This window comes from Falco naumanni, chromosome 11 (genome assembly GCF_017639655.2).
Source record: "Falco naumanni isolate bFalNau1 chromosome 11, bFalNau1.pat, whole genome shotgun sequence".
Classification (NCBI taxonomy): domain Eukaryota; kingdom Metazoa; phylum Chordata; class Aves; order Falconiformes; family Falconidae; genus Falco; species Falco naumanni.
Window position 1 is genome coordinate 13,522,037 of NC_054064.1, and position 17,223 is coordinate 13,539,259.

Below are 17,223 nucleotides of genomic sequence, written 5' to 3' on the forward strand. Positions count from 1 at the left end.
TTGAACACGAACATCATGTTCCATTTCTTTATTTCTTCATGCAACTGCAGTAAAATTGCTTACATAGGAGAATGGTGTGGTCTGTGGGAATATGAGGAACAAGTGAATGAAATACTTGAAAATTCTACAGAAGGACTACCAAGTTATTCCAAAGATGGTCAGCGCAAAGTCTTTTAAGCAGACTAATTTAGGATTTCAAAAATGGCTTCTTCAAATTAAATCAATGTTATGGATTCCACATTTTGGAATCACAATACCACACCTGCTTCTCTTGCATCTCACCTGAGAAAGCATTGCACATTCAATGAAAAGATGGATGGGACCATATATGACCTGGCAGTGACAGCAGAGCACCACTTTGTATTGTTTCTATCACAACAGGCAGATATCATCCAGGTTGCAAAGTTCCATGGCAATATTTAACACATGGAATATAAACAAGCATAAAGTTGTAAAGCTTTCTTCATCTTAAAAAAAAAAAAAAAAAAAAAAAGAAGAAAAAAGCCAACTTCGCTTCCTCTCTCCCATCAAACTGTTTATCACGTATTGAATTACAATATTTATTTCACAGATATGTACAAATGTTTTACAGCATCTTCCATGCCATGTAAACATCATCTGAAGTCTATGATGAACATCCCAAATATCCTTTCAATAATTGACCAGACAGGAGGTGCTATATAGTTGAGGGGCGAGGAGGGGTTTGAAAACAAGCTTCACCATCTCCTTCATGATTAAGCTTGAAGAATAGATATAATACTTAGTACTTAAATCTCTACATATTATAGCACTAACTTAGTAGTATGAATTAAGAAAGGTTTACAGACCATTTCATTGCAGTGAGATGCTCTGCAACTTACAATGGCACATGCTTACCTAGGAATCAATCTCAGTCTGGAGAAGAAACAAAAATCTGATTCCAGGATAATTTACTAGGAACTATATTGTTAGTCCCTGGGTGGTCTCATACCTGTCTAGTATGTTTGCAACGTGAATGTTTTCTTTATGATCAATTCCTGTTCCTTGCAGATATGAAACAGCAGCAGTGAAAAACTGAGTACAGCTAATCTTTCCCACTGAGCTGTGCAAATAATTACATTGTCCTTGTGCTACCAGTGAAGCTAATGGAGCAGAAAAGAGGCTGATTCTTTCCTTCCAAAATTGAGTATGTCATCTGGGCAACAAAGGTTGACTCATCGGATATTTCTGTTACCTTTTGAAATACCCAGTGGCTAATATGAAAAGGGCAAAGAATGGGTTTATGCAGGGCAAAAATGAAATTACTTCCTCGACTTACTAGACAGTCTAGACAGTGGTTCACAATATGCTGCACATCTGCCACCTCTAATTCATGCACAGGAGTCACTGTATTACCTCCTTTGCTATTCCTCTGCCTTTCAGAAGTAGGAAAGAAGTTGGGCAAATAATGACATAAAGATGATAAAATGCCTGTCCTTCTAGTTTGTTCTGATGCTTGTCTGGCAGTAGTTCTGTATTTGTGCCAGACAATACTGACTGAATGCTTACTGTGTCCTGTCCAAGTCTCACTCCTTTCCTGTCAAAGTATATACTGAGCTTTCACAATGGGAAGGTTACTGTACTTTCCTCATCTATCTGATGAGCCATTTCACAGTTGCTTCCTGTGAACTGGTACATTTTCTCTGAAGCTGATCATGAATTTATACAAAATAGGAAGAGTTCAGATAATGGCACGTATTCTGCTTGGTACCTAAACATTATAATTATTATCCTCATGCAAAATTTTCCATGAGTGTGTGCTGCGTTCAATAGGTTGACTGCATCTTAGAAAGTAAAAATAAAATTACCATTGTGTCTGGTGCCCAAGAAATTATTCAGTGCTGTTTTATTGAATTCCAGATTGTAGCAGTTAAAATGAGAGATAAATCCATAAAAGATGGTTCACTGATTTTCACCTTCTGCCATTTTCCCCCATCAAAACCCTGAGTATCACATCACATCACTTTAAGACATACAATTTGAAAGGCCCATCCTGCAGTAATTTTATCCATACTGTACCTGGTAGCAAAAATGCAGGAATTTATTTGTGTATCCCCAAACAGTAATAAAAAGCACTACACTTAGGAACTGATGGGGCTAAACTTTGTTTAGAAAATTTGATTTGGATACTGTCAGACATACATGTAGAAAAAAAAGGAACGGGAAGGCAAGCTGAAGTCAGTAACATCTGATTTATACTGGTATAATGCAGAGTAGATTTTCATACAATAACATCATAAAGCCATTTTATACTATGAAGACCTCTCACTAGGAAACAGCAGAAGGAGCATCCTTCATCTGCTTCAGGGACACTAGAACCTCCTGCTGTACATGTTTTTGGTGATGTAGTGGTAAGACTGGTAAAGAAATACAGTGAAAACAGGTACAGAAACAACCCAGCAACAACAGCAGACACTCTTGAGAGCCTCTAGGATTATGCTTCACTCCTCTCTCCCCATGTTTTGTAACTGCCTGTTCTGAGTTTCTTTTCTCTGTCCCTTTCTGCACAGTATACTCACTTCATTGCCACTCTACCACTCAATTACATTATTCTCCTTTTACTTTATCATTAATGCATTTTCTTCATCCCAGCAGTCACTTTGCTTGTCAATAAGACTCCTCACCCACATAACATCTGTCACACCATCTTGGATTGTGAGCCAAGACAAACACTTCACAATTGTATATTTGTCCACTGCATGGTGTGGCAGCACCTTCTCTTTGTTGGTCATTAAGCACTACCATAATCTACCAGACAAATAATAATTCTAAGATACTAGCAGTAGACAGAAAGAAATAACTGACTGCTGGGTATGGAATCTATGGGTACATCTCTACTGCCACATTAGCTCATACATACACCCAAATTCCTCAGTTGCCCATACTGCCCAGTGGTTTACTCCCTCTCACTAGGGCCTGGGAGTGAAACTCAGGGATATGCAGGGGCCACCCTGAACTCCAGTGGTGTCTCTGCAGAGTATGAATGGCATAAATTCAAGTATCATAGCATGGCAAATTTGAATCCCTACAAGGTACAGCTAACAAAGTCCCTTACAGACGCTGCTGCTTCTTCTTCCTCCTTCTTCAACAATTTCTCATGCATATCACAGCTGCACAGCACTTACTCTTAAAGTCAATAGAATTTCAGAATGCTTCACTTTCACTACTTAAACTGCACTGTTTCCTGTCATTCATTCCTACTATCAAATTAAAACCCAGTTTTGATCGTCTAAATACTTTAGCCAAATTCTTAGATCTTCAGTTGGTGTCCACCTTTTAAAAAAAATGGCTGATATTCCCAAATAGAAACACAATGGAAGACAAAAAGTCTCTTCTTCGTACAGAGGGGATTTAATCAGTTATGTAGCTGTACAGGCCTAACCAAATTCTTAGTATGGAAATACAGCACAAATATACATTATGCTTTAGACACTGAGAAGTTCTAACTTTTAAGACAAAGTCCTCTTTTAATTTCTTTCTGAATATTACTCCAAATAATATCTTAGAGGCCAATTGAGCTTAACTTTCAAATGTAACCAGAAAATTTAACTTGTAACTAAGAACCCGTAAGATAATGTTGGTAGGATTTTGAAATATATGCACATGCATACACAGCCCTTGTAATATGCTTCAGTAGGTCTTCAGTTAATTCTACCTGCAATTTAGGAATGCTTCTGGATTCCATACTGACATAATATTTTGCACAGTTACAATTAATTACTATTAAGTTATCATTTCTAATATTCTTATTGGTTTGGAGATAGTCTAGCCTAGTAACTGGTTGATGCAGCATTCTCAAAACTAGCTGGCTACAACAAGGTCTTCTACCATCTCATACCAACATACTCTCCATGGCAGTCCCTCTGCTGCCTTCTCCCAGTCTCTCCACACCCAGAGCATGTGCTTTTTTTCCTCTTTTTCTCTTTCTTTCTTTCTCTCTCTCTTTTCCTTGGCTGCTCTCTCTTCACTGGCTGCCCAACCTCAGCTGCACCTTCTCTACACTGGCCAACCCACCGCCCCTGAAGCCAGCCCACAGCTGTATATTATCAATGCTAATTAACCCAGCCTCATTCCTCTACAACTGATGATCCTTGTTTACTCATACTTCCATCATTTTTCATCTGCACTACAGAAGTTCAGCAAATCCTTAGGAAATTCTATCTAGGAGAACTGTCTTCCTCCTCCTCCTCTCTCAGGCAGGCTGTATAACCATGCCAGACATATCCTGAAATTTTTTATATACTCTACTTAAGATTTTCATAGAACATGGATTCAACTTCAAAGTCTAGTCATGTCTTCAGATTATTCAGCACCTTGGAGCAAATGCATTAATGAATCATCTGCTTGTGGCTGAAGGCTGTGACAGACCTATCTAACCCTCAGCCACCATAAACAAAGCAGGAGACAGAACTTTCTCAGGTGACACATTAAAGCTGTGGTACCAGCTGCTACAAAGCCATGTATGATACGGATGATTACAAAACTGCCCCCTGCCTTGGCCCCCAGTTTTCTTATCTAACACAAAAAATCCCTTGCTCTCCAAATACAAACCAAAAAAGCAAAATCCTTTAAAAAAGAAACTTTCTATTACAGAAACTTTTCTCCCCTATAGAAAAGTAATAAGAAAATAAACTACCTATGGCAGATCTTTACTCTGTGGTTTCATCAGTGACTTATCTAAGTGATCCCAAATGCTCTAAAAGATAAAACATTCAGAATGTGAGAAAAAGAGACAACATTGTGAGGAAACACTGAGGACAGACCCTCCTCAGACTGTTTTGTTTCAAGGCCTTGCTAAAACTAAGAAATTATTCACACAAAACATTCATCTAACTAACCCATCTTTCAGTACATACAATAACGAAGTCTGGGTACAAGAAGAAAAATAAATTCATTAAGTCAATAGTGCTTATGAAACTTAATGCAATGTCTTCCAGTTTCAAACACTATTTTTCTCAATTTCATGACCTATCTAGAGATGTTTATCTCCTTCCCTGATCCACCTCCAAATTTCTGCCAGAAGGTATTACGTATTTCTGTTTTGTTTCATTCTACTACATACTATTGAAAATAAAAGACTAAAATTATATGTACTTTCTCAAGCACCCAAGACAGTTTTTCCTCAGTTACATAAAGTAACTGAGTCTATTCAGGGAATCATTCTGCTGAGTGAAGGTAGTCTTTGGGAACTCACAGAGAAGCCAGCAAATACAGGATAACTCACCCCAGTCAACAAGAGCTAATAATGAGCCACACTCACTGTTACCTTTACAGTTGTATATAAAGTGCATTTTTAAGATATATTTTATGGGGTTACGAAAGTTTAAATCTCAGTACTGCCCATCTGCAGGAAGAAGTTCATTTATCATGCCTGAGTGATTTGATTATGGTCATTTTTAGTATGATATCCATCAGTAGCTGTTACATTCATCTTTGGTAAAAGATTGTTTACTGTCTTGCCAGATGAAAACTGTAGCTATGCCTACGAGAGATATTAGTATTTCAAAAGCATCTGTGTATGTCCAGAGAGCCAAAACTGTAACAGGTGACAGTGCTCTAGGAGCATTAGAAACTAATATAATAATTATCAAGTTGCAAAATTACAGGGAAAATGGAAATAAAATACAAGCAGTTCGATTTCAAAATAATTTTATTTTCTAATATATTTTGGCCTTGCTCTGATACAGGGACAGCCCTGATTGCTCAATACTATCTGTATTATTTGTGCACTGGGCAGGAGCTGTATATTTCATACATTATTCACAACTTGCTGCAGTCATTCAGCAAGGTCAGTACATGCCCTACCATACAGTAATGTAAAAATATGACATATTATTTAGGGAATAAGACAATATAAAAATGAGAGCTGTTCTCTGCATCAATTTCAAAGCCTCAAGTTGCTTTTCAAGCCTGGTTCTGTGTTTAGTTAGAACAGATACTCTGTAACAACCCACAAGCGACAGGTGGATTTAGTGGGTTGATCTGACTGATGTGTGTGGGTTACTATTTGCACCTCCTACCAGCTCCAGGCAGTTAATAGCAATAACCAAATACACACCAGTTATAAATCACGATCCACTTACATACCAGGCTATAACTCCACAACGTGCTATTATACTTTAATCCACTTTTACCTGATTTCCCTCTCCAATGTCTTTTGTTATTGTAGGGCTCATTCTAACCTCAAGCATTCTCTCTTTATTCTCCTATCAGTTTAGATTTATGCATATTCTTCTCTGGGATCACCACAGCATTTTCTATTATCTTCCCAAATTCAGAAGAATTCTGATCTGCCTCTCCCAGTTTCTTCCAAGTCTCACTTCCTGCCACAGCTAACAGGAATACAATTTTCTTTTACCTGCCACCACATCTCAGCTTTGACTTAGATGGAAAATCCTTAGGGGTGAAAGGATAACCCAAACCCACGGGCTGTTTCAGAGTGAGGATTCTGCTACCAAAGGAACCGATTACCATAATTTTCCAGTGTAGTTTCACTGTGATGAGAAATAACAGAAGAAAGATACCTGCTGCATAAACAACCAACTCCATTTACACTGATGCAACAAGAAATGTTTGTATTGACTCACTTCTAACATTAATAAATTTTGCTGAAGTATCTTTTTAGTACTTAAGACATTACAAAGCATAAAGGACGACAGACTCATACATGGCTTAACCAGCATGTTTAGCACAGTGTGTCACTGTTTAATAATAAGCCATTTGAGCTTATCTGAGGTTTGAAGGTTGAAAAGAACCAGAAGTACTATTACAAAAGCATTCTGCAGACTACATTAGAAATTATTTTCACTCCGAGGTTTCTGGGACTGTCACATGAGCTGTCTCTTAAGTGATTAGCAAACTTTTAAAACAAATGAGAGAATAAGTTTACTAAAGAGTTAGCATGACAATAGAGACAAGCCACATCCTCCACTTAACCTGCCTCATGTCCTTTTCTTCAGGGTGAATTCTGGGAAACGTAATTTTACAGAACATTGTATTATATTAATTCCTCCAGCACAGATTTAGAGATAGCATATTAACGCTTTGCAATTTGTAGGAAAAGTACAATAGAAGTGAGACACTTTAGACCTCAGAGCATTATGGTTTTTTCTGTAACCTAACATTGGCTATTATTCTGAACTCACTTTTTCATAGGAAATATGCTACTTGCATATTTTAAGTTTTAAAACAAAACAAAACTTTAATTGCAAGCATACTACAGCCACCAAATTTTCCATTGGATCGTTTTCCAGTGGTTTTTACAGACCTACTAATTAATTCCGCACTGATTTTAATTATTACTAGACTTCAAAAGATAAAATTTCCACTAAAACTTCTCTTGATATAGCAGTGATGATCAGGGATTTCCCTCTTGTTTGTTTTCACAATTTAATTCTTCATTTTCCTGTAAACATTTATATTTTCCTAATAAACCCTGCAGAGGCAACTCCTCAGACATTGTATCACCAAATAATCCATAATGACATATTCTCATTTTAGATGCACTGACTTAAATCTGGAGTTTACTGACAGCTTTTACTTATATTTTGTACCTTTTTCACCCTACTATACTGATTTCAAAAGCCTTCTTAAATACATTAAATTATTCTCCTGGTCCCAGTTCCCATCCAGTTGCTGCTGTAACAGTTTGTGCAGCTTTTACATGGTTGTGGTCTTTAGCGTTGACAGAGAACCAGCTAGAAAAAACTAGTTCCCAGCATCTTTGAGGTTCATTATTGCTGCTTTCATATTATTATACATGTCATACAGGAAACTGAGGCATCATAAAGGTTTTTAAGTCAGGTTTTCTATGCTGTTATATTTTATATAGGAAGACCCGGAGCACATTTAAATGCACTCTATGAGTCAAGGCTCAGTTGTTCATGTATCTTTCTGCAACACATAAAGGACAGCTTGCTTTACAGGCGTTACAGAATAGATTCTTTGGCACATTTTCTTTTGCCTTTTAAAAGAATACAGGAAAAACTATTTATGAAAGAAGGATAAAAGAAAGAATTTCACAGCTCATACTGCAGTTCCACTGTATTTTATGTTTGTATTTAATTGGCAATTCCACTGCAATTTTGAAGTAACAGTAAAAAAAGGAGAAAGTGTTTAACATTTAAAATAAAAATCAAACTTTGTTTCAAGTATTTCCCTTAATTTCTGCTTGCTTGTTTTACCTTAATTTATGTTCTATATGTAGACACTGAAATATACAACTACAATATTACCTGCAGGACAATAGTCAAAATATCACTATATGCATTCTAATGGATTAGTGTATCTTTTATCAACTATTTTATAATGGCTTCCTACAAAGAATCCTAAAGATTGGATAAAAATATATCCTTTAAAATTTAAAAACATATCAAATACCAGTATGCTGCTTTTACAATTGAGAACCAAATTTATCTCATGAAAATCAATAGTGATGCTAAAAGACAAATGTTTTGTTTTATGTAATTTGGTGGATAATGTCAAAAGTATCATAAGCTGTCACTGCATGATTGTCTTCAGCTGATATATAAAATAAGCAGGTTTATTTTCAAAGCAGGGGACACTGATGTTGTGACTATATTCTTTCTTAATCATTTTCAAAAGACGCATAGATGTGGTGCTTAGAGTCATGGTTTAGTGGTGGACTTGGCAGTCCTGGGTTAATGGTTGGACTTGATGATCTTAAAAGTCTTTTCCAAACTAAATTATTCTATGATTCTATTTCTGCTATATACAATGGCTTATGTCAATCCTAACATTTCTTTAATGAACAAATACTGGAGCAGCAAAGTGACAGTTTCCCACTGCTGTCTTGTGTCCTGAATGACATACAGAACACAAACATGAATGCAAATGTTTCAATCTTTTGTATTCTACCTGATTCAAAAAAGTACTTTCAAAATTATTTGCGTATCGTTAGATTAAGTTGTGGGGGGCAGGGTGTTTACTTTTAATTTTTTACCCCAAATACAGATCAGGCTCTCCAAAAGTTTGGTGAATTAGATAAATGTCTTTTGGTGAACTAAAGTGATCAACTTCAAGCAGTAAGCCCATGATTTCTTTAGAAAAGAGAGAAGAAGAAGATGTAAATGACTGTAGGTTAAAAATGCTGATGTCTGCAAAAGTAATTTCTACATTTAGTTCTCCCATCAGTGCTGCGGATATTTTATTAACTTGGGAAAATATCTTTAAAAAATGTCCACAACTAACCAAATAAATGGTATTTACATGAAAACATGAACCTCATTACGGCAGCATGCTACTTTTCATGACAAGAGACTCCTGAATGATGGACAATGTGAGAAAGATTGATCAATAAGAAATATGTGTATTACTGAAGAAAACAACAACAAGATTAGAAAGGATAGGTGAAAGGTTATTAGCTAAGTATGGACCTAATCAAGAACTGAGGTGGGGCAGGGTATTTACTAAACAGAATTTTCTTCCATTATTTTTAATTGAGAATTCTCTGCAGTAGCCTTTCCTGTCAGTTATACAGGGAGTGAAGAGGTCCAAGATAAATTCCTAGCAAGCCAGCTCACTGCCTTTCTCATGCACCAGAATCACCCAAGAGGTGGTGAAGACATTTGCACTCCAACATCAGTTTCTGAGGGCACTGATCATAGTGTATGTTACCATTATTATGCCACACAACCACCTGACTCCAAACAGGAATACCCCATTCCCTACAATTTCCATTGAACATTTAAGCAAATTTGTAATCAGAATAACAAAACCAGCTTTGTTTTTTTGGGATTCCAGCTTCAGTCCAACTGGAAGTCTAAATAAGCACTTCACTTACATAACATAAAATGCTTCATAAAACGCAACAAAATCCAGCACAGTTTACTATGACTAGCCCTCTCTGAATCATATAATTTGAATATTTGCTATTAAAGAGGCTCATTCACAAAAATTATTTTAAAATGCATCACTGACTCCAGTGACAGTGTTGCAATATTCTAAAATAAACAAGAAACAACACACACATAAACACATGGCTAGATATAATACAACATAATCTAGTGGGAAATATGCTTGTCAGAAATATTGTATCATAAGCTGACACATATGGCCTTGTCACTCTGTTGGCTATCACCCTGAATTACTTCCTATTTCAAGGCATTTAACAATTCATATTCCTTATTAACACCAACATTCCTCTAAAAGGAATAAAGATGTGATTGTAAAAGGTGCTTCCAGTGAGCAGACCATTGACTCCAGTAACATGAGTCAGCCCCCAGGAAGCAAGAAAATCAAGTTATGTATCTTTAATATTTTGATATATTTCACATTTTGATAAAATGCTCATTCTCTTGGAGACCACACAAATTTGGGAAAACTTATAATCAGACTAAAATACAGAAATTCACAATCAGAATATAACAACAACACCTGTCTGTGTTTGCAACAATATTCGTTAGTTCCGTACCTTGACATATTAGCCCCAGAAAAGAAAGACTGCAGTTCAGCCTGGTTATCACATTTGCCTGCAGTGAAGTCCACTGTCAGGTAAGCAGCAAGCTCACAGGGATATGTGTTCCCTCACTGTCTTCCAGCAGGATTATCTAAGGTCACGCTACCTGGATAAGCAGAAAGTTATAAACATCTGCGTGCACTCACTGCATATGACTGTAACCAGGGATGACTGAAAATTAACTGACTTTAACTGGCAAGTGGCTACCAAGTGTTCTGGGATTTTTCTAAAACAGAAACTGAGAGCACATGAAGGAAAATTTTCCTTTGTTATTTCAGAGGATTTGTAGAACTGAAGAATTTGTGTGCTAGGCAAAGCAATAGGGAATTTCTTGTGTCTCTGTAGTTTTGTCTTTTTTAGCTCTTGGTTGGTAATATTGAGATATTTACTCTCTTTTTTAGGCTAAAATAAGCATTATTTTTAAAAAAATCACACAATGACAACAAAAAATATCAGAACCTTTGGGAAAACTGCTATTCAAAGGACAGTGATATAAACCACAGCGTGAGAGAGTCCAGCTGAAAATCAGAAAAATGACCTACAGTTATGGGGGCAGGTAAGAAAACTAAAAACTGGGAGGAAAAAATAATGCTACAATGATTATTCATAGGAATTGCTGAGGTGAAGAGCTAAAAATTATTTGCTGTGCTTAGACACAAAATTTGTGTCTGAAGGTGATATCAAAGCTGTGTTTGCTCTGGATCTCATTTAGTAATCGTCAAGCAAAAGGAATATAAAATGATCTCATTTTAGAATTGGACAGAGATTCACGATACTCCATGGTTTAAAGAAGCTTTCAGATGGATACAGATGACCAGGTCTGAACAGATCAAAAGTACTCGCGCTCCTTTGCAGAATAGCCCTTTCCCCGTGTCTTTAACATAGCTTTCTATATAAATATCTTTACAATGTGCTTTAGCAGAAGTTGTAATTAAAACAAACCAAGCAGAGTCAAAACAGTTACAATCTTGCCAGTGTTAAACACTAAGTAAAACAAGTGATGAGCATAAGGCTAGTAATTTGTATTTACTAAATAAGAGCACTGCTTGGGAGATAGAATGAAATGGGCATTAAGAGAAACACTAGATTATTTTTTCAGAGTACTAAAATATTCAGTTAAAGGTGATGTCTTGAGACATCTGATTAGACATATACAGAGGTCAAACAACCACCTGTTCTGAATTTTATCTCTGTATGCATAAATATGTATTTGATCCATGGGAAGCCCTTTTTATAAGCATCCAGGCAGGGCTTTTGCTAGATATGAAACATATGCTACAATATTTTCAATTATTATCCATCTATGGTGTAAGATAGCTGTTTGTTCTGTAAGGAAACTGGAGGCTAATTGAGATGCCAACAGACCAGCCCATGGTGAAATCATAGTTCCTTAGATGCTCAGAAAGCCATACACCAGCAATTTAAATCCTCCATATAGTCCAAAACTTCAGTAGTGTAAGGCACTAAGTCGTACAAGCCCACAGAAAGCAAAAATTAAACACGTCATACTTTAACGAGATCATGAAAGGCAGAAAATATGCAGGAAGAGAAGACAAAATTCTTTTCTTGTGACCTACTGAACAAGCAGGTCCAGAATTCAAATTACAATGAGTAGTTAGCAGCACACAGTGCTTCTCAAGACCTGTTTTCTCTTTTGCTTTCACCAGCCAGATCTTCTGAGCAACCTCTACTTGAAAGGAGGGGAAATATTTTTTCCTTCAGGAGTGAAGCTCTTTCTCTGTTTGAACCCAGCAAATCCATGCAGGCCTCCCCTGAGGCGTCCTGCTACTACAGAGAATCCTTGCATGACCTCTGTTCTTCCCTGAAACTGACACAAACTGAGTATGTACCATTTTTTAAAGAATAAGTACCTAAAAATTTACATTGCAAGAGCTGAGATTGTGGGGAAATATTTTTTTTTCTCACAGACCACATTTGCTAGCTATGAAAACAAATGCAGAAAATGATACTAAATTATGTAGCAAAAGCAGAGGCCTGTTGCACCCATATGTTAAGCAGGACACAATTAATATTTGCTTTTCTTGAATTCAGGCATAGCTATTCTAAATTAACATCAACATACACTGTCACCGTGTACAAGCATTTTGTAATGCAGCTAAGTGTCATACATAACAACAACAAGGGGCAAGGAATATAGAAACACCAAGAGCATGAGAGGAAAGATAGGGAGCAACAGCTTTACCCACTATGATTCCATCTTCCCTCAGCAAAGAGCTCTATAGCCTGATAATCTCAACCTCAGTGACTAAGATCAAGGTCCATATCCATCAGCACTAATTATACAGCTCTGTGGTATTCATTTAGGATAAGCTTGTTAATAAGAACTGACTGCTTTGAAGTTGTGATAATGATTAATAATGTTTAAGAACTAACCACTGGCAATATGTATTGTTACTACATGTCAGTCTAATATAGTTCTGTTTCAAAGCTTCAAACTGGCTTGATTTATCAGATTCTAAATACTCTCATTGCTGCAATCTCTTATTCTCTTATCTCTGAGTTGCATATACCTACATTCACTTGCAGCTGAGCAGATAAGAAAAACACTGCTGCAAAAAAACCTGAAAATGTTGAAGTTGCAGGCTTGGAAACAAAACTTTATCTCACCAAAGTTTACAAGTCTGCATTTCTAGAATTTAGAAGGAAAATACCGATGCTTTTTACCAAGAGTTCTGTCAAGTCTCAAGCTGTCAGTAAGAGACGTTTACTGAGTTCTGATCTTAGAGTGCAGTAGTGTCTCTTCTGCTTTGGGACTCCACACAACAGTAACAGCCACAGCCCAGAGCCACAGTACCACGCATCCCACTAGGGTCTGCGGCCAGAGGGGCTTTGCTACAAAGCACACCCCTTTCCAATCAAACATTATCTCCTTCTTCAGGCATTTATCACATGCCAGGGCACCTCTATCACCCTTTACATGTACCCCCAAAATGTAGAGTCTAAAGCATTGAATTCACAATATTGAAGCATCTGTGCTCTTATTCCTTACAGCTATTGCCTTATGGCTTGGCATAAAGTGGAAATTTTACATAATGGTCCATCTTGTTCCAGTAAAGGACCAATAACATTGTGGAAACAGATTTCTTTTCATTATTTTTTTTTTTTTTTTTTACCAGGCAGGTCCAAGGAATTTAAAAAGAGGGAAAAGATTATTACTGCTGTAAGTATGTTAATTTAATCTCTAAAGGTCAGGCTAAGCCTGCGGGATACAGGATATCTGCCCTCCTACACCAGCTTACTTTGCTGCTAAACTTCTAACAGAGCACTTCCCATGAGGGAAAAGGAGAACGTAGGTGCAACTGCGGCAGCACAGACGAGCTTCCTCGGAGAATGAAATTAGCCTTGTTCTGCATGACACCACCAGTACACACTTGCTGTAAAACTCTGGAAATAATTAGCAAGTATTGCCTCTCCCCACTGCGGCCCTCACTTCTCCATTTCATAAGCATGTTCCTTCAATGTACAGCAGACATAATCCTTTCTACAGCAATCACTCAATTTGCTGCAGTGGTAGCAAAAAAGAGAAAGGGCAAGCTGACTTACTAGTGCTGTCTTGGGCTACATGGTATGGCTATTTGTGGATCAGACACAGTGTTCTGACAAGCGTGGCCTCTGGATACCCCCATTGTAGTGAAGGTAAAGCATATGAAATAGTAAAGGGGTCAAGGACATATGGCTTTAGAAAGCTTGCACTATTCCTTATGCCATTTCCTGTGCAGCCTGTGTTTGATCATGGTATTGCTTACCCTTCTGTGCAAATTATTTTAATGACTAGTAAGTCATTAGAAGCTGAGGGAATAAATTAATAAAATAAATTAATGAAAAAACAAAGGCAAGAGAGAATTTCAGTGGAGAAAAAGCAGAACTTTGCTTACTGATGCTTTTTTCTTCTAGGTGCATGGAGTTGCTACATCACTTGATCCATTTTTAAATGGCCTCTACAACACTGAAGAAAAAAATGCAGACAAGTTTTACACTGGAAGTGTAGTGGACTAGTGAAACAAATATTTATTTCTTGCCCCTGCTTTTCCCTAAAATGTCTCTTGCATATAATGTATTCAATCGATGCTGTTTACAGAATGCTATCGTTTTATTTTTGATAAATCTGCAATGAAATTCTGTTTAATCCTAATGCAAACATGTTCAGCAGTTCCTGCATTCCACATTCCTTTAGAATCAGGCTTTCTATTTGAAGCAGAAAAAAAACTGTTAAAGAGAATGCCTGTTTCTTGCTTTCAGAAGTAGTCCTCCCCATGCAAGGCAGCAGCAATAAGAGAAAACCCGAACTCAAACAGGCATAAGGAACTGTGGTTCCAATTAAAATTGTGACAGAGTGGCACTGAGAGAGCGTGAGGCAGCACTGAGAGCCCAAGGATATAGGAGGTCAGCTTATACATAATTAATTTGTTAATCTTCCATGGCATTTCATTGAAATGTGTTATTTTCTCAGATAAATCCAGAAGGATGACAAGCTGTCTTTTCAAGTGGTTTTATGTGCATGTGCTCCACATTCCATGTTTCAGCAATAAATACTATAGGATGATGGTATTTTAACCACTTTTTAACATCTCCCCTAGCATTCTGGGATTTGTTTACTTTGCTATATGCTATTTAGTGGCACATTTGTGATCAATCAGAATGTTCAATCACAAGAATCTAAAAATAGCAAATGGCATTTTTCTTTTTCACAAAGAAATCACAGGAAACTGACTCTTCAGAAGTAATTCAGTGTGATCCTTTATGTTTGATGTTACAGATATTTTCAGTGTTTGAGGTTTAATTCAAAGTTCAGAAGTAAGAATGTGAGCCTTTTGATTCATTTAACAGATCTGCATTTTTTTTTTTACTAATTGTAAACTAGAATTTGTTCAAGGCATGCCTTAAAATGTAGAATTAGATAATTCCTTAGTACAGTGGAGTGTTAAAAATATATGTTAAAACATAAAACCGAAAACCGTAAGGGAATCATCACTTACAGTGAGACAGATTTTATGAGGAAAACTCCAATAAATGCATGCACTCCAGGACTGCTTTGCTATTTGGTGTGACACTTTGCCACCCTTCTATTTCCCAAGCACTCTCTGAGAAAACAGTAATTATCAAGATGCTTTTTAAAAAAAAAAAATCTGAGGAGGAGCTATATTATAAAGTGGTTTTATTGAAGTTGCAAATGCTAAAATGTGTATTTAACTGAAATGATACTCCAGCTCAAAAGGCTCTTGGTCTGCATGTGGTATCAAAAGAAAAATCTTGCTACAAATACAAGTAGGAAAGCCAGTGCCTCACTGAATACTGTGAGCAATAATAATAGGAAGAACTTGGTGCTGACCTTGAACACATAAAAATATCCAGTGCTGTATGTCAGTGCTGACTAGTGGAATGATGTTGACCTACATTAACATTTGATTACCTTTGGGCACTGTTTTTAAGCTGAACCAAGGTAACATCTGGTCATTACGAATTTCTTTATTGTGCTTCTTTAAAATAGAACCATCCAGGTGAAAATCAGACAAAGGAAGAAGAAATGAAATAAACACAAAATGTACTTAAATTTAGATTGAAGAGATATGTTAAATATTCATCATGGAACATTTATTCATGATAATAGCACATTTTTCTATTCTCAGCTGCTGTGATCTTCTGTTATGCAAAATGTGAAGTTACATAAGGTTTTGATTAAAAACCTTACCAAGTAGCTATTTTCAATATTTCCTATAGCTAATACTAGAAGGTGGAGGTAGTACAATTTGAAAGAAGTATATATATATATATATATGTATACTAGAAGGTGGAGGTAGTACAATTTGAAAGAAGTATATATATATATATATATATATATATATGTATCTCAGGATCACTTAGTAAATTACTTCCTTCAAAGGCATTTTAGATTCTGAAGCATCTCTAACTGGTTTCGTAAATTACCAAATGACTTCATACCTAGCATGATAATTGCATTACTGCCAGACTGTCAAGAAAGTGAAGAGCTTCAGGAAGCCAGAAGTCAATGCCCTCAGAAGCACACAGACATTTAAGCAAAAGGGGGAATCTAGTGGGTACAACCTGGTCATTGTCATACTCCGAGTCTAATGGTTTCCTCAGCCTTCACTCCAATGTCAACAGCAGAAAACTGAGGTCTGGAGACTTTTCCTCCTTCCTCATAGAGCCATCCAAATACATTATTCTAGACTCAAAAAGAAAAGACTCAAGGAGCAAATAATAGTGACTAGAGAAAGTATATCCACCAGACATAGAATTCTAACCCAAAACCCCAAAATACTCAATACTCAGCTCCAACAGCCAATTCTCAGCTCCCCTGTTCTTTTAGTATAGCTTTAGCCCATGCAGTGTTGAAACCATTTTTGTCCTGCGACATTTAGGCCCACTTATTTAGGAGATATATAGCTCCAATGAAAGAGAGGGAACTTCATCTACAAACAATGCTTTATAAGCTTTTTAAAGTCTGTGTACAGAAGGAAATGGAACAAATGCTTACTATGAGAAACTACATTTTGCAAATGGAAGAGACAGTTTGACATTAACATTATTATGTTAATAAATACGTCAATAATTACACAAGGAATTACAATACTAAAGCTTTATAAAGCTTCTGTGATTTATGAAAACCACTATACTACTATAAACATATAAACATGATTGGAAGGGAATTTTCCTCTTTTTTATCTAAAATTCATGCATTAAAATGG